At 37.4% G+C, this 18,743-nt stretch overlaps 1 long non-coding RNA gene across 2 annotated transcripts; it reads left to right on the top strand.

Moving 5' to 3' along the window:
• Nucleotides 1-198: 198 nt before the first annotated feature.
• LOC139132020 (uncharacterized) lies at nucleotides 199-17,617 on the top strand. Of its 2 annotated transcripts, none has more exons than XR_011552239.1 (4): nucleotides 199-448; nucleotides 13,334-13,472; nucleotides 14,809-14,924; nucleotides 17,477-17,617. It is a non-coding gene; the product is annotated as an uncharacterized lncRNA (long non-coding RNA). The 2 variants fall into 2 exon arrangements; XR_011552238.1 differs by lacking the exon at nucleotides 199-448 and adding an exon at nucleotides 8,350-8,839.
• Nucleotides 17,618-18,743: the final 1,126 nt, after the last annotated feature.

The raw sequence follows: 18,743 nt of genomic DNA, 5'->3' as shown, positions 1-18,743 counted from the left end.
CGTATCATTATTAACATTTTCTATTTGTTAGTAGGACTGGTTAATCGTTTATTCGAATCCCTTGAGTGATACTGAGTATCACTCCACTCTTGATGTCCTACTGCCTGACTTTGGACCATTTTTCTTTTCTCCTGGCAATGAGATAGGCTGGAATATTTTTCTTTTCATTCTCTCTGAAAGACCCTTGTTAATTTTCTACGACGGTGTGGCAATGACGGAACAACATTTGCTCGCAAGCGAATCTTTCAAAGTACAGATAACGTCTATGGTTGACAAGTGGTCTGGAAGTATTGAGGTTGGAGTAACATCTCTGTCACCAGAGTCGCTAGATTTCCCATCAACTATGACAGAAAGTACTTCTGGCTCGACTCTCATGTGGTCAGGGGACAGTTTACAATGCAATGGTGAAGTGATTATCACACTGGAAGAAGATTTAGAAAATTGCACAGTAAGTCGTGACTCTATCCCAGTTTTTGCCATAGCCATGGCATTTGTTTACAGTCGTTACTGAATCGATAGACGACGGCCGCTGTGTTGTATTATGCGTCAGAAAAGTAAGAAGTTGGGGAGTGGGTGTCGCGGCACTGGCGCTGTGATACCCTAACTTTAAATATTTCAAATGATCACGAACTGACAGCAGATAGCAAATCACAGTGCCACTACTTTCAAACCACCCACTGATCTCCCCGCTGCCGTTGCAAGAAGGTAGCGTTTTCACGTTGAGAGGGCCGGTTCGGTCAGAAATCAAACATAAAAATGCATAGAAGTTGCCATGATTTCTACTTATCCAACCCCTCTGTTGTACACTTATATTGTTTAAAGCTGTCCTCTATAATGACTTAAAGTTTCAACTTAACCTTTCAATAAGAATTTTGGAGATAACTTAGTTGATAACATTCTCCCATTGACGATACATTGGGGTTAGGCTAGTGTCAAACGTTCATGTCGCCATATATACATTTTTATTTTTGAGTACTTTGACAGAATACAAACTATTAACAATAGTGCATAGTGCCGTCCACATAACAACTGGAAGCTTCAGGTCAAACAACCCTTACATAACAATTCCGAAGGTGATAACCTATGTGTCCAAATCGACTCGATATGTGTTGAAATTGACTCCAGCTGGAAAAATGCATGACCACCAATTCTCCATACAGACCCGTGACCATTGGAAAGTCTTTGCAAGAAAAAGAGTGACCCTCCCTATTTTTCATGAGCGAAAAACACTGACCCTCCCGCTGCAGGTCACAGTCTGTATCAATAATATCTTAATTGACATATAATTTCCCATGTGACCTTTGAACTTTCAGAGAATGCTTATTTACGTGTACAAAAATCACTCTGGTGAAATTGCAATATCATATTTGTTATTCACATCTGGTCTTTCAAACACCCTATTCTCATCACGTACATTTATATCAAGTGTCAAACATTTATAAAAGCACAGATTTAGCTAGTTTTGTGTTGTGAAAAAATATTCATAGTTTCCTCATTTACTACAATGTATAGTCTAATCAAATACATTAATATCAATTATCAAATGTCTATAAATATAAAGATTTACTTGTTTTGTATTGTATTGTAAAAAAGTTATATGTATAGTTGATCAACATTTTCGACGAAATTCTAAAACAAAATTTCTTATACAAATGCACTTGTAACTACTATCTGTTAAACAAGTACATTTATGTTAATTATCCGGTATCTATATATGCACTAGTATAGTAAGTTTTGTATTGGAAACAAAATTAAATTATTCACATTTTTGTCATAGACTCCCATGTATAGTGGATGAACATAAATATAGAGTATAGCTTTTTGTTTGAAAAATAATAGTTTGCCTAATAGAATCCCATGTATTATGATTTGATCTCTTTGGGCGAAGCGTTATATTGGCGGCCACATTTCGCCTTCCTTTGGGGAGGACTTCAAAATTATAGCAAGTTAGAAGGGGGAACTTGAACCCATTGTGAGTTTGTTAGGGGGTATTTGAAAAATTCTGAGAACTTTTTTGGAATCTCCCGACCCCCAAGCCCCCGCTCCTAAGCTGTTCTCTTTCACAGCCAAGGGCTAAAGCTTTGCTGGTTTTGTAGGGGCTTGCAGTTCCAGCTTGCAGTTGGCCGAAATTTGTTTCTATCCTTCCGACCCAATGTCAGAACTTGCGCCTAGTGAAAACAAGTTCCGTCTTTATATCTATTGAAACCATAAAAAACCATGTCGTACATGTCCCCGGCCGGTGATAAATACATACAGGCGTGTACAAGGCAAACTTACCACTTGCAATGTGAATATTTTCGATGCGATCGCAATCGCGGTAACAGTCACTGTGAGTTTCTTAGGGCGTTGCAGGGTCTGTGTTTACGCTTTGCTAATACAGGGGATCAGTCCGGGGAAATTGTGGTTTAGGTCTTTGTTCTGAAACTAACGCCAACCTAAACGCCCTCTACGGTCAAGTTTGGCATCATGGCGACAACAAAAAGTTACTTATAGGTTTTATCGTCAGTCGATCGCCCAGGATGTCACAAAGTTTATCAAAGAATGGCATGGTCTTTCTTGCCCGACCGCTTCTGTAATTGTGGTCAATTATATTTTTTAATGTTGCCTTCATGATTTTTATATTTCGGGCTTCTTTTTAGGGAGCCGTCATTATTTACGGCCTGGAAGTCAGAGGGTCATTGGACACTGCGAAATTTTGAGTAAACCTCCTTTCAACCATGATAAATTATCTCCCTCTAACACAGAAATTTTGACTGACTCCCCTCACTTAGAAAAGTTTAAATATCAATACATGTATTTGTAACATTTACAAAAATACCGCAATAGTAAAGACCTGGTGTACCCTGCTAGATTATTATCGATTATCTCATGGCGACTGGAAAAGGTAAAAACGAAAAAATGAAATTCAAAATCACAACAAAATATAGATATTAAAGCTCATGCCATAGCCAGTATCCGACCACATAGTATTCTTTAATTTTGATGGGTATCATGACAGGGTTTTCACTAGAGTATCTGATTGGGCAGAATTTGAAAGTACAGGGAGAGAACACGCGAGAGACTGAGGGAGAAAGTGTCAGTGGACCGGGGGGGTGTTCCCTATCTTGAGTGGAAAATTTTGAGAAATTGATGTGTACAATGGTGCAGTCTGGTGCGATATGAAAGGTGTTTTAAGCACGTGTTTTTGAGCACGCGAGGGCGTCTCCTTCTCGAATCGCAAATTTTGAGAAATTAATGTGTGTAATGGTGCAAGCTGAGGTGTGTTTCAAATTATTTTGCATACGGTAAAACTGTTTGAAAATGACATTGAACACTGATATTTTTATTACATTTTTGCATGATCAGTGTTTGAGTCACAATATTCGACAACCAAACAATGACAATACATTTTGTAAAAAACAGTTCTCATTTTGCTAGAGATCGAAGACCAAAGATTATGCAGTAATGAAAAATCTGACCTTTTTGTGTCATTTGCAAATATTGCATTTCTGTAAACGATATTAGAGGACCTTCAGTCAGTGTCAGTATTTTAGTCCATTCATTATTTTTTTGCAACCTCGCCAGCCGTGCAATTTCTCGTGACGGCAGCTTCTAATAAAAAACCTGGATACGGTATGGTTAAATATCAAAATAGTTATTGAACTGAAGTCAATGAAGTCAATTAAAATTTATGTTTCTATGATAATAAAGGATGAATTCACAACAGTTTAGTTTTGTCCTAGATCCAGTTGAAAATTTTGAGGAATTAATGTGTGCAATGTACAATCTGAAAAGTTTTCAAATTTTTTTGTACCAAAAATTGAGTAATATCCCCCTTTTTTCTCTCCACATTTTGAGCAACCCCCTTGTTTTAATTTTTTGAGTGACCCCCGCCCCTCCGATGCCTCCGACCCCACCCCCAGCGGCCGTAAATAATGACGGCTCCGTTAGTCCCTTGGCCGCTGCTTCGTCTGCTATGGTTCGATAGACTGCATTGTCTCTGGAAGTGCTGTCTATCAATTTCTTGAAGCGCTCATCTCGCCATACGGCGAGCAAAAGCGCTACTTCACCTTCAATTCGGACCAAGTATTACCACGTCCGGCTGTGTAGGACACGTCTGTGATGGTTGAACTTACATTTCAACGACAACCGAACAGAGGCCATAGGTTGCCTCGAAAATATGCCCAAAAGTCGTCATATGTGGCGTTTTTCGACGTCAGTGGTTGTCCTGTGCTTTCACGGAAATTAAGTCGGAGCTCAGACCCAGATCCACCCCTAGACTCCGTCTTAAATTAACACCCGCGCAGCGTCGTCGGAAACTGTTCTCACGTATTGTTTGTGTAGGAGTCGGATCAGGGGCGTTGCTGGGCCGGCGAAAACGTGCAGTGAGAACCACCCTTATGACCGCATGTACAATCAACTGATATCATTGCTGTGAGTTCACATAGAGTACATACGTGTCGTGGCGATAGTGTGCAATCTGATCTCCGGTTGTATAAATCGTATTGCATTATGGATATCTTCACGTTTCACGCGTTGCTTAGATATTCGATCGAAGGCCCGGGACTTCTCGCCGATTTGTTGTGTCACACCTTTTATTCTTTACACTACTAGCGAGGTTCGACCTTCGGCCTCACACTTCGATCCTGGCCCTTCAATTTACTATCCAAGCAAAGCTGCAGCAACTGTGGATTAGCCTTGAAATCACACTACAACGCATGCCAATGTCAAGTTGCATAGTGTTAGCAATGTTGACGCTGACTGATATTTTGTGATCGAAACATAATGTGGTTTGAGTTGTTGTTGTCGCATTTGAAGTTGACGGCGCCGGTAAAAGTTATGTCGTAACCGGGTGGTACTTTTTCGTACATTTCGACGGAAAACTTTTTTGTTTGCTACCTATGCATTTTCAATGGGGAAAGAGTTTTCACCGAGGGGTCCCCAACGGCTTTCCATAGGTTTTGCCTTGGAAATACACTATAACACACTGTCTGCTCTATAACAAACTGTTTTAAAGTACTTTGGAAGTGGTCAGATATGGTACAGCATTTTCACTCGTTATTAAGTCATGCTAGCATTTATTCGCAGGAAGAAAACAATAATATTAACTTTTCAGGTTGGCGATACAATTAGTATGACACTATCAGAAGAGGGCATTCTTCACTTCGGTCTGAATGGGGAGGAAGTATCAACGTTGAACTTGCATTTGTATTTCCGAGATGTTAATATGCTACATTGCGCGGTTGACTTATTTGGTAAAACAGACTCTGTCGTGATTTGCGGTAGGTGTTTCGAATAAATACTACGATTTTTGTCAAAATAGAAAGTTTATGCTGGTTTCATGAACTTGAGAAAGACATTACATGAGTTTGTAAAGTTTCAAAATTATATAAAACGAAGTGTACGCCACATAAAATGGCCATTTATAATAGAAAAATGTGTACATGGCACAATACACCGTAAATTAGGAAAAGGTAGAAATAAAGATTCAAGGAATTATTTCAATTAATGAATAAATAAAAAAATAAATACATACAACGTAAAATAATTATAAATGTAATTTTGAAATAGTTTTTTGAAGTTTGCAGTGCAATTTTTCATACAATTTATCGAGAAACTGATTGTTATTTAAGAAACGTTATTCACTAGTCTTTATATTCTAAATTTCTTCTCTTCTCTCTGCTATTATTTTTCTATTCATGTGTGATTTTAATCTTTTATGTATGGATAAATCAGAGTAAAAGTTTGAGTGATCGAGTGCAACGATAATTGTAGTAACCAATGTCAGACTGAGAGTTTCAAAAGGTTAAGTTTACACGAATGTAAAGTGTTATTTTACAGAGAGCGGATATGTGGAAGAGAGATCTAAGATAACATCCTTTGATGTAAAGACTACGCTGACCGTGCAAGATTATAAAGCAGATCCAGAATCCGTGATTAAGCAAATGAGAATGCTTGTATTAGGGTTGAGAGACTTTGCTGAGCGTGATATCAACTTCACAATAAAGTTGGTTTACCTGTATATATTACAACCAACTATGATGATCGGTAGTAATGAGTTTAAACAGAAATTCGGCGATCATCTGGCAAATCTTGGAGTTGCAGATGAACTAAAGTTCCTCCTGGACAAGTTGATGAGTGAAGAAGATCCCTTGGACAGCAAGTGGGATTCCATAAATGTAGTCCTGATGACGTTGATGAACTGCACTGATATCAGCCTGAAATTGTGCAGACTGTGTGGGCAATGTGGTCTTTTGAGTGATTTACTCAATAATATTCATAAACATAGCGACAGCTATGATAACGATGGGGTAGGTTTAAGTTTCAACAATGTTAAAATAACCACAGTCGTGCCTATCCATAATCCAATAATAACATGTCAAAATCCGGAAATATTTGGTCAAGTCATAGAGAAACATAGATAGAGTGGCAACGGGTATTGTTTAAGGCGTGAAGCGGTTACGTAACCCATCCATGTTCGCCTCGCCTCAGGTTGCTCTCGCCTCTCTTTTCCGAAGAGTGCCGACCATGAAACCTTCGGTAATTTTCGGATTTTCGCCAATTGTTAAGCGAAAGTATGTTCGGCAAAGTTTGTGTTGTTGTTGTCGTGTGGTGCTGAGTAGAATTGACGTGCTGGCGAAATCGGGAGTGTTTTTGAGCTTCAGGAAAGTGAGTTTTACCGTTTAAAAATTCCTCTCATATTTTTATGAATATATAATGAGTGTGTTTGAACCAAATTTGAAAGTCTTTTATCGATACTGTCTGGTTTTACTCAATGGTTTACGGTCAGTCATACCGTCTTTTACACGTGCGTCAAGGAAGGACATGTTTATGAAACTGCTGGCGTGTTATGTTTTGATTGGCGTGAAGCAGTGTTTCTGGCCTGAGAGCTCACAAAGTAACTATGGTTGCTACGCGACTGGAAGTACGATGCAATCTCGTCGTATTTTTCGCATAATCTCGTGTAATTATCAACCACAAACAAAGCCTCCAAAAAGTTTAACACCTTTGGAGCTCATTTTAATATGAAAAGCCAATAGTCTACCGAGACGACCATGGAACAAAAAGCATGCAAGCGTTGCGACTCTGTCCATGTTACTCTGTGGTCAAGTCTAACAAACACAGACACAAATAGCACAGATCAGACAGCAATTCACTGGTACACATAAGAAAGTCAAGAGTAAATAAACTATAATAAGGAAATATATTGCAGGTAGCAGTACCTAACTAATTTTAAGGTAGAATGCGCCTCGAAGAAAAGCATTCAGATTCTCAAAGTTTTACAATACTTTCTTGATCTACCACTTGTTTTGGCTCATTTAAAGATCTCTGAGTAAATGAAATTTCCGCCTTTTTTTTACTGTGCTTTGACATTTATTTAAGTACTTAATAGTAGACAACTTTCTATATTGCAATTATAACAGCACCTAAAAGGTTTTTTGGGGTTTTTACCGATTTCTCAAATACTATTCATGCTTCTACATTCACTTACACGTTACACGTATGTGGCTTTCGCAACTCAGTGAGTGTTGTTTTCATTAATTTTCTTTCAGAAATTGCATTCTTTCGTCGCCATGTCGATTAATGTTCTGCACAATTGTTCCATCGCTGCAGACAACAGACAAATCTACCGTGAGTGTGGAGCCATTGACAAAATAGCTCCCTACGTTCGGTCAGATTATACTGATATTGCCTCAACTGCTCTCCTTACCTTGTCACACATCATGGAGAACAGCAAGAAGCATCTTCTCGAAGCGGAAGATAATGTCATAGAATCCATTGTACGTACCCTTGACGTGGCTATAGATAACCGATCGCTTCGATGTAAGAGTTTTGGAATTCTTGAACTTGTCGTTGGTATCGGCAACATCAGCATCTACGACAAAAATAAGATAAGTTTGGTTAATAACGGTATCGCTCCTTTGCTGCTAAAGTTGGCGCACAAGGATGTCCCAGTCGAGCAGGAGTGTGCCATCAATGCATTATGTACTCTGTGCAAACTTGAATCCATTCGGAAACAAATAGCTGAGGAGACAGATGCCAGAAAAACCTTGATCATGCTCGCCAAGGGTGATCCTTCTGCTGTGAAACAGGCCGCAGAGAGGGCGATAATGCTACTCAAGCCGCCTCTACCCCCACGTCCTCCATGGGGTAAGACATGTTATCCGATGAACTTTAGAATGCGAAATACAAAATCCGTTTATCAAGGGTGGCTATTATTTAAACATTCTGTCTTCAGCTGCTGATATCTTCAAATCTCTTGCTTATTTCGAGTTCTTTTATCATGATGTAAATACTAGTAGTAATATGACATGGAAGACGTAAACATTAATAATTTAATCAAGTAAACTTAGTGCTGCAGTACGGCGTTTAAGGAAGAGTTTCTAGAAACACGTGGGTCTGATTTTCTGAATCGATGATTCGGATCATGACATTAATCTAGAGCTTTGAGCTTAATCATGCTGAAATAGTTCGTTATTGTCGTAAACGTCCGGTGGCGGTGTTAGATTAGAAATACCAAATGTGTTTCTGTGTTATGTTAATTATTCAGACGGAGCAGAGACGCAATTATTCTCAACAACAATTGTAGACATTTGTGATAATTACACGGCATGCGAAACTCTAGCGCTAAATTACGGACAGGTCAAATGTACGTTATTGCTACAAACAGACGTCTAAAATTCTTGTTGAAAGGGACCTATTACTGTTTTACAAGTGTGTGACTATGTGAGACTGTGTGTATTACAGTCGTTTTCATTTGTAATTTATTTAGCTAAGAAAAGTGATATATCCGCATCTTCAGCCTCGTGCAAGTACAGAGAGTTGTGCCAGCGATTTAAGGCGACCATGGATTTGATCGGTAAGACGTTTTCGACTTCCTTATCTGTTTACACACGGAAAGTCAATTAATCTATTCCTGTTTGTGTGTCTTTCTCTTTGTCAATTCGTCTGACTGTCAGTACGACCCAGAATTCGTCTGTTTCAACGGTTGCTGAAGATGCCACGCAGTATTTTATCTCGACGTAGGAGTCCATCTAAATTCAAAAGTACTCAAGCCTCATTCGATACACTGCTGGACTAAAAGATTGTAATAAGCAGCTGATGTATCAGCTGTAAACAAGTTTAGTGCAATGTTAAAGGTTTATGGTTATTCTGATATCCATGACTCTGGGTGATGGTAGAAAAACGTTTGCGTTGTGACGTTATGGTTTGTCACCACATAGGTAGGGTAGGCCCTAAAGCATAGTTTGATATAAAAGAGCACCGCGAAGCATTCCGGTCAATTTATTTGCACTTTACTACCATGTGTTGAGTAGTTTCAATGTTGCGAGCTGAAATTTTAGTGTCTAAGCTCATTTAGTGACCTCCCATCCGCATCTAATTTAACGTTGGTTATACTGTGTTGATAAGGAACGAGGTTGTATTACTAACCGCTGTCACTGAAGTGTTTACTTGCTTTTCATGAGAAATGCAAGTTGCTTGCTATTTTGCACCTCAATTTACATGTACTCGAATATTGTTATTGTCGCTGCATTGCGTATGCAAACTATTTTTACAGTTTTGAATCTCTATATTTAAATCTCTGGACTGTCGATCGAAAGCGTAATATTCATAATATTTATTGACGAAATTCTGTACTCATCCGTATGTACACCCAAATGTGTAACACATAATTTTACTGAAAAGTGAAAAGTGCGCTCACGGATGTATCAGACAGAAGTGACATGTCGAAGTGTTCTTCCCATTGTTAACTATCATAATATTTGAAGGTTCATTTCATTTTTTTCGATTTAAGGGACTGGACAGAAATTACAGGGTAGTGGGCCGGTGTTTTTCGAAACACCGCTGCATCAAAAATAGTGACCCCTTCAAAAGTTCGTGCACAAAAATAAGTAACCCTCCCCCTTATCCGTGCATGAAATTAAGTGATCCTCCCCTGTTATTCAATACCCCGCTAACAAACCCGCGCTGTGTTCAAGTCCCCCTTCTGACTTCCTATTGTTTTGAAGTCCCCTACCAAAAGGAAGGCAAAATGTAGCCGATATAATGCTTTTGTCCAAAAAATGTCAAATCATATGTGTGTGGTCATTCATGTAAATGTAATTTGCTTGAAGTGGCAGGTAAAAAGTGCATGCGTGTACAAAAAAATGTATTTTTTAGATTTCATCTATAAGTTGATTCACAATACATGGTAGTCTATGGGAAAACTATGAACATGTGTTTTCCAATATAAAACTAGCAATGTCTATTCATCTATAGACGTTTAATAACTGATATAAATGTACTTGATTAGCATGGGTTGTTTACAAGTGCACATGTGAACAAGGAAATTGATTTTGGAATTTCGCAGAAAATGTTCATCCACTGTACATGGGAGTCTACGACAAAACTGTAAATATTTTTTTCCAAAATAAAAACATGCACTTTTTATGCATATATGGACCCTGAGTAATTGATATAATTGTAGTTGATTAGAAGGGGTGGTTACATGTGCATTTGTGTACAAGAAATTTGATTTTCGAATTTCGCCGAAAATGTTGATCCACTATACATTGTAGTCTATGAGGAAACTATAAATATTTTTAATACCAAACTAGCTAAATCTGTGTAATTATGTATGCTTGATTGCTGATATTAATGTACTTGGTTAGACTATTGTGGTTACAAGTCCATGTGTATCCAACAAATTTGATTTTGGAATTTCACCGAAATGTTGATTCACCATTCATGTAGGCTATGAGGAAAGTACAAATAACACATAGGTTATCCGCTCCCAAATTCTTATTCAAATGTTGTTTGACCTGAAGCTTCCAGTTGATATTGATGACACTATGCACTATTCTAAATAGTTTGTATTCTGTCAATGTCCTCAAAAATAAAAATGTACATACAGCGACATGAACATTTGACACTGATCTATACCAAATGTCTTATCAATGGGAGAATGATATCAAATAAGTGATCTCCCAAATTGTTATTGAAAGGCTAAGTTGAAATTTTTAGTCATTATAGGGGATAGTTATGCAGAACAGAGGAGTTGGATAAGTAGAAATCATGACAACCTAAGTCTTTTGCCTCATTGTGGCTGTTTGGATCATCAATAAATTGTTTAAAATACCTAAAACTTGCTCACGAAGGGCGCACCGAAAATGAAAATGGCAGAAAATGAAAATGCCAGAAGGTATTTTATGATTTAATTTGTGCGTACAGCTATAACATGTCTACGACTGGTCCTGGTTTTTAAATTATTTTAGTGTCTCACTTCTATTTATACCAATTTATACCACGTGCACCCTGCTGAAATGTTCTCTTAAATATTACTTTCATCCCAAACATCAATTGGCCAAATAAGAAACTAATAACAAATTTCACTGTTGGTTTAATGATTACCATTAGGGGAGGATATTCAGTTCACCCAAGTTTTTAATTTTTTTTACGGAGTACGGTCACCTTGTCACCAAATAAAACTATACCACAATACAATTTAGCCTATTGTGAATTCCGGATGTTTGAAACCGCAAAGAGCATTTTATCATTGTCGCCCGGCATGACAGGTATAGCTGGCCCTACATTGGCGATAATTAATAATAATAATAATAATAAACTTTAATTCAGGATAAAAGCACAATAAGTATTAAAAATACAGTTTGTTGCATCCCATATAAAAAAGAATAAACAAAAAAGGACATAACATAGTACATAGACTAAAAAAAACTTGCCACAAAAGCTAAAAGAGTCAAAAGTTACTAGGTTAAAATATACATCGACTTTCTATATGTCGCATTAAAGCTAGAATAGACAAATGCATCCGAATTTCGAATTGTGGCTAACACGCTATTATCACTATTTTGCAATCGGTCTGAGAATTTAAACAAGAACTTGCGTCGCAGAGCTTGGAAAGATGGAATTGAATTTTCAACAAACATTGCACTTGCACTACAATCACGAGGCAAACGCATGAGAATACGAAACGCATTGTTGTAAGACACTCTGAGGTTGTTCATACACTGACGACTGAAATTCCACCATAATTGTGAACAATACATGTTGGTACAGTATGAACGGAAAGAGTCACCTTGACAGCATTATTACAACTATGAAATTTACGTAGGAGTGAATTCGCATAACCATAAAATTTACGTATTTGTCTCTTAATGTCATAGTCATCACACAAATTATCAGTGAATACATATCCCAGGTAAGTATGTTTTGAAACGGCATTCAGTTTCTTGGCGCTCAAATAGACAGGTGGAACCAGGTCAACAGAAAGCCCAAATGAACGAGGGATAAAGTACATGCATTCTGACTTTTTCGGGTGATATACAATGTCATGTTCCACTCCATAATTTTCACAAATTGAAATCAGTGCACGCAAACCTGCAATCGATGGACTCATTAAAGCAGTGTCATCTGCATACATGAGGTGGTTTATCATCAAACCGCCTACATTGCAACCTTTGTTACAACTACGTAAGCGAATGCTAAGGTCATCCATGTAAACATTGAAAAAAAGAGGTGACAGGATACCTCCTTGGCGAACACCATTATTCACTGAGAAGAAAGCAGAGACACATCGCCCCACTTCACACAGAATTGTTGTGTGCGATACCAAAAAATAATGAGACGAACAAAGTACCAAGGCATCTTTCTGTCTATGAGCTTTTTGAACAAAGTCCAGTGGTTGACCCTATCAAACGCTTTGGTAGCATCCAGAAAACATATATATACAGGACTGTTAAAGTGGCGATAATAATTAATTATTTCCTTCATCACATAGATGCAAAGGTCAGTTGAGTGACCGCTCTTGAAGCCAAATTGATAATCTTCTGTGTATAAATAAGCTTTACAACGGTCTAAGATCACTGACTCAAGCAATTTTGACACTACTGTTGCGAGTGCAATTGGTCTATAGTTGTCTTTACTTGTCAGATCTCCCGATTTATCTTTAACAAGCGGAACAAGAACAGTTTTCATTAAATTATCAGGTAAATGCCCATGGATAAGCATAGCTGAAAAACACAGTGCCAGAATAGTATGCAACGATCATTAGCATGTTTAAAATGCTCAGATTGCAGACCATCGAAACCAGCTGCTTTCCCCAGTGGGAGCTCATGAATGGCTTTACTAATTTCTGCAGCTGTAATTCTTGGAATGTTGCTTTTGTTATAGTTACTATTTTGCCAATTAGAGACGAAATTTTCGTGACAATTGTTGGTAACAGAAGACAGCAGAGTGGAGAAATGATCCTGCCACATATTAGAAATATCCTGTTGTCCAGAAACACCACCTACATTATATTAATTATGTTAATATTCCTTTTCCTTCAATGATGCTTATTGTCGACTACTTTCAGATGCCTTTTTTGCACCGAGGTACGACATGTGTTATTGTAACTCTTGTCACATCGGAAGAGGAGATGAGCTTTATTATTCACGTAGTCAACCACCGAAAGACTATGGTTTGCCAATTGGTTGGTGCCGATTTGCAATTCAGTAGGACATTTACTACATTACCATTCTTTGTGTTCTAGCGTAGTTTTGTCAGGTGTCGAAAGCGATTTTCCCTTTATTGACAGTCAGCTCTTCCGTGAAATTCTCCTCCGCTATTTAGTGACAGTTCCAAACTTTTGCATGTCAGCTTTATTAAAAGTTATGTGGAATCCTCATAATTATAAGCAAATGGCAAAGCAGGTCATGTTTAAGAAAATCAACAAAAGTATTGGACAAGGGTGACCTGAGGGGTGCTGCACCCAACACAGCGTATTTTGCTCAAAGCCACTTTTTTGCAAATATTCATTTAAAGTTAATTAATTTATTAACTCAAGATTAAAATATTGGTTGGGTCACCTCTTAACTTGTCAAACAGTCGCGAGTTAAGTGACAAAAAAGTGTTTATTTATGCAAATATATGCAAATCTTCTCTTTTCTCCCGATTTCCAGATTTCCAAAGAATTAAACTCCACTCAAATTTACTAAACATTTTCAAACAATGTTCTTTAAATAGTATATATCAAAACGCTATTTGGTTTGGCAAGAACGTTCTCACATTTTGAATGAGGGACATTTTAATTTTGCTAATCATGTTTTAATCACTTTTTGGAGTGTCAGTCTTGCAACCCATGGAATTGTAGAATGAGGATAGATAATGCAAAATAAAACAGTCATTTTTTCTACATATACTCTTGTTTGAAGTGAAAAATAATATTTCAAATAATAGTTTAAAATTGTTGACTTAAATTAATTGTTATCATTGATACCAAAATTGATGTATTTTACCCAAAATATACATCCCGTTCATAGTTATTTTTCTACATATACTCTTGTTTGAAGTGAAAAATTATATTTCAAATAATAGTTTCAAATTGTTGACTTAAATTAATTTTTATCATTAATACCAAAATTGATGTATTTTACCCAAAATAAACATCCCGTTCATCCTTTTAGTAAACTATTGCAACCATCGTAGACTTTAGATTATCTGCTTTTTAAAAATATATACTATTGGGGAGGGAAGGGTTCCTTGCAATCTTAGATGAGAAATATTCTTTGAAAAAAAAAACTGTGTACGCAACCTGCATCTCTACCTTAAACTAGACGTAGATTTTGTGCTGCGGCGTTTCTGAATACACACAATAGACAAAAAGAACCTGTAAAAACTTAAACATTCATATCTATTTCTATAATGCAATATGAAAAAAATGCCGACGTTTTGTCATCATCTGTAAACACGAGCATATCAAAGTTGTTTTTCAACAATAGAATGGAGAATTTTAAGGGGAAAACTAATAACTATTACTACATTAATTTTCACCGACGTCAAAACATTTAGACTTTCAGGAAGAGCTGCTGCATTGGATGTGTTCAATAAGTGGCACACAGCATTCCACGGTACTCATCTTTGTACTGTAAAACCGATACTGGATTGTGGAGATCTATTGATGCCAGGTGAGAAATACCGAGGATCAGTATTAGATTTGAACATTTTTTCTTTACAAATTCGGTTATAATTATTGAAAATATAATTGTCACACATACCTATGAGGTATCCAGTTATGCAAGAAAGACAAAATAAATATTTCAAACTGCATGAAAAGCCAATAATACTTACTGTATTTGCATGTATTATTGCCTGTATTTTAGCTGAAGAGTGCATATACAGGTGAATACAGTCAATAATCCATTGCTTGTATTCAGCAAGCCTGTATTCACGTGGATTCATGTGAATTCACGTGTATTATTCAATAATACAGTCGACTCATTAATGTGAATTTATCTGTATTATTGCGTTTTCATGCAGTTTCAAATGGAATGGAATTCTAATACACCAAACCTTGACTGTCACCTGAGTCATCTTGTCTTGTCTTGTCTTTTCCTATCTTGTTCTCTCTTGTATATCAAAATCTTTACCTTAAGGAAAAGGCACCTCTGAACGAGTATGGGGAGATAGAAATTCACACCAAAAGTTATCAGCTAAAAGAAAATAAACAGCGCTTGTAAAATGGATACAGAAAAACACAAAACACAAAACACAAAGATGAAAATAGAGCTGCAAGCAGCGATGCCGAGCTCCAGCAATCTAAATGTGTAAACCAAGTCAAACCAAATCAGAGAGGTCAAAGGTCATCTTGGCCATCTGGCCACATGGCGTTTCTGTAAAAAACAAACTTTTTTGCCATTGTTACACCTCACAACCAAAATTAAGACCTCTTGCTTCATTATCTATCCCAAAATAATATACGTTCATAATTAGTGAGGTATGGGAACATGCCATGGTCAAAGGCCAAGTTCATCCTCAAAACTTTGGTGTGCCAATTGGCCCCTACCCATCACTGTTCACTGACATGACCATAGCTTGGATACATAGCTGTAGGGCAGGTCAAAGGTCATTTAAAAATCAGAAAAATAATACTTAAAAAATCTACTTCTCAAAAACGAGATGCTCAATGACCTTTACATTTGGTTTGTAGCGTCTGGGTAGTATGGCCTATAAAGATTGTGAAAAACTTTTTGATCAGTCAAGTTTTATGCAAAATAGATGGAATAGATTATTTTAATCACAGACAAATACAGAGACAGACTAAAATGATCGTCTCAATAAACTATGGCATTTTCATATTAAAATGGACTTCACAGGTATTAAACGTTCTGGAGACTTCGTGGTGGATAATTGCACGAGATTATGCGAAAAGTAGGACGAAATGGCATCGTGCTGCCAGTCGCCTTGCAACCATACTAACTTTGTGTGCTCTAAAGGAAGACATACTGCTTCACGCCAATGAAAACGTAACACGCCAGCAGTTTCATAAACATTTCCTTCTATGACGAATTTGCAGAAGACGATATGACTGATTGTTTACCATTGAGTAAAATCTGATTGTATCGATAAAAGACTTTCAAATTTGGTTCAAACACAATCATTATATATTCATAAAAATGTGAGAGGAATTTTTAAAATGGTAAAACTCACCTCCCCGAAGCTCAAAATTTTCCCGTGTTTGCCAGCACGCAATTCCGCTCAGCCGTCACGAGAACAACAACACAATTTTTGCTGAACATACCTCGCTTAAAAATTGGCGAAAATCCAGAAACTACCGAAGGGTGCATGGTCGGCACTCTTCGGAAAAGAGAGTCAAGAGCTACCTTTGGCGAGGCGTACATGGAGGGCTTATGTAACCGCTTTACACCTTGAACAATACCTGTTGCCAGTCTGTCTCTCTATTTGTCTGTTTTTTAATGCAAAATGGCAGCCAGGTTACATGACCCATTGAAATTCCAAGCGTCAGATGCACTAGTACTCAGTAGTCCCGATAAGCCCTGCAAGTTTGAAAACGCTCAGAGATCTACCTCAGCAAAAATGACGGAAAGAGAAGAAGTCGAAGAAGAAGAAAGTTGAACCCCAGAAAATACAATAGGGGCCCCGCCGGCATAGGGTTTGGGCCCCTTAAAAGCTTGCCGCTGTATCCACAGTATTCACAGTGGTCGGAGAAACCTCTCAGCTAGAAGCGTCAGCAAGTATATATCCAGTACATAAATACCTTTAATGGGAATATCCTTAGCTTTCTTGTGATCCATGTTGGTTATTTGACGGGTTAAATTTCAAATAAGAATATGCGTCAATGAGAAGTCGAAAGGGTCTGCCAATATTGTTTAAACGTGATGAAACTCACTAAGTTCGATTGGTCGTAACTATCTTCCTCAATGAATATAATTTTAATCACAACTATTTAAAGTCAACTTCCAATATCAAAATGACTCCCATTATCCCATAATACATCACTGGCGTTACAATATTTTCTTGTCGAAGAAGCATACTTTTTCAGTCTTTTGCATCCTCTTTTTACCGTTTCATTTGATTCAGGTATATTTCGTACATTTGTCCTTCAGAAGCCCAATCATTATGGAATTATATATTTATGCATGTTAAATAAATGTACAGTCTTTCACGATGTTATTAATTTCGTCCAATTTCATTATTATATATTTTCAAATGGTTTCAGGAGATATCGAAATGGAAGGGAGGAAGCTTGGAGAGCGTCCGGGACATTACACAGAAGAAGACAAGCCAGATAGCTTCGACACAAAGCAAATTTTTCTCTCTCCTAGCATTAGATACTCGGGCTGTGATGTATATGCTTATCCGAGCAAGTAAGCAGCTATAAGAACATTTTATACAGCCATAACTCTATGAATTACCCATGGTTAAGAAATGATAATGACTAGAGAGGATTGGCAAGGGTCAATTACGTAGGCCTGTGTGTGTCGATTCTTTTACCAGGCCTGTAATCGGAGGCGTTATTGCATGGTTGTTAAATATATTTGGGCGTTGGAAATATTGCTCACGAATGTAATTTCTCTCGTTTGTGACATTATGTCATCTAGACTATCGCTGAAACCGTTTCCCCTTATATTTAACCTTATTTAATACATAATCAATGAAATTATGGTATTGTGAATGTTTAGTCGGACAGACTTTGCGCATACAGTAGCTCTATGGTGCACACAATCACATATACTCGTAAGTTTCTGATGAATGCACGTATTTCCGATATGCTAATTGCAGATAATGTTATAATGCACATGATGATGCAATAATTATTATGATGATAGAAAGAATGGCCATGATAAAGTTGAGAAAGAAAGCACTGGTTAATGAATGGAGATAACTATTATGACGCGAACTATGGGAAACAGAAATGACTTATGATTTCAGAATACTACCTATAGGATATAATGTACACCTCTATCATACAATCAACTAATAATTTCAGGTACAGCGATCGATAAATCTAGCGGTTCACCGCAACTGCTTTCGACTAGGGAGTTATCAATATTATCTTCATGAGGACCATTACTTGGGCAGGTAACAAATCGTGATCTTGCGCATTATATCATGTGTTATTGTTTAAAACGCAATTATAATTTCCCTTTTTCCGCCTATGTATTTGTACATTTTCGTCTAGGTTTGACGATGATGTTACAAAGAGAACATATTTGGCAAGAGTGGCTTTCCAGGAGTGGATTAAACCGAACAGCTACTCAGTTGGTCCTTAAACCATCGGTGCCCAATCAGAAATTGATCCAAAATTCAGCAACCAGGAACTTGAGTGGTTCACTAAACGTAGAGGTTGTGTACTGGTTTCCGGACTGTTAATCAAATTGGAGTAGACACATATGCGAGAAGATGAAGTATGAAATTTGAAAATGAAGGAAAGCGTACTGTTTTTATTTCCACCAGTAGATTTTACACAGGGATTGTGGGCACTT

This window comes from Ptychodera flava, chromosome 4 (assembly GCF_041260155.1).
Source record: "Ptychodera flava strain L36383 chromosome 4, AS_Pfla_20210202, whole genome shotgun sequence".
Taxonomy (NCBI): domain Eukaryota; kingdom Metazoa; phylum Hemichordata; class Enteropneusta; family Ptychoderidae; genus Ptychodera; species Ptychodera flava.
This window is presented reverse-complemented; position numbering and strand designations above follow the sequence as displayed.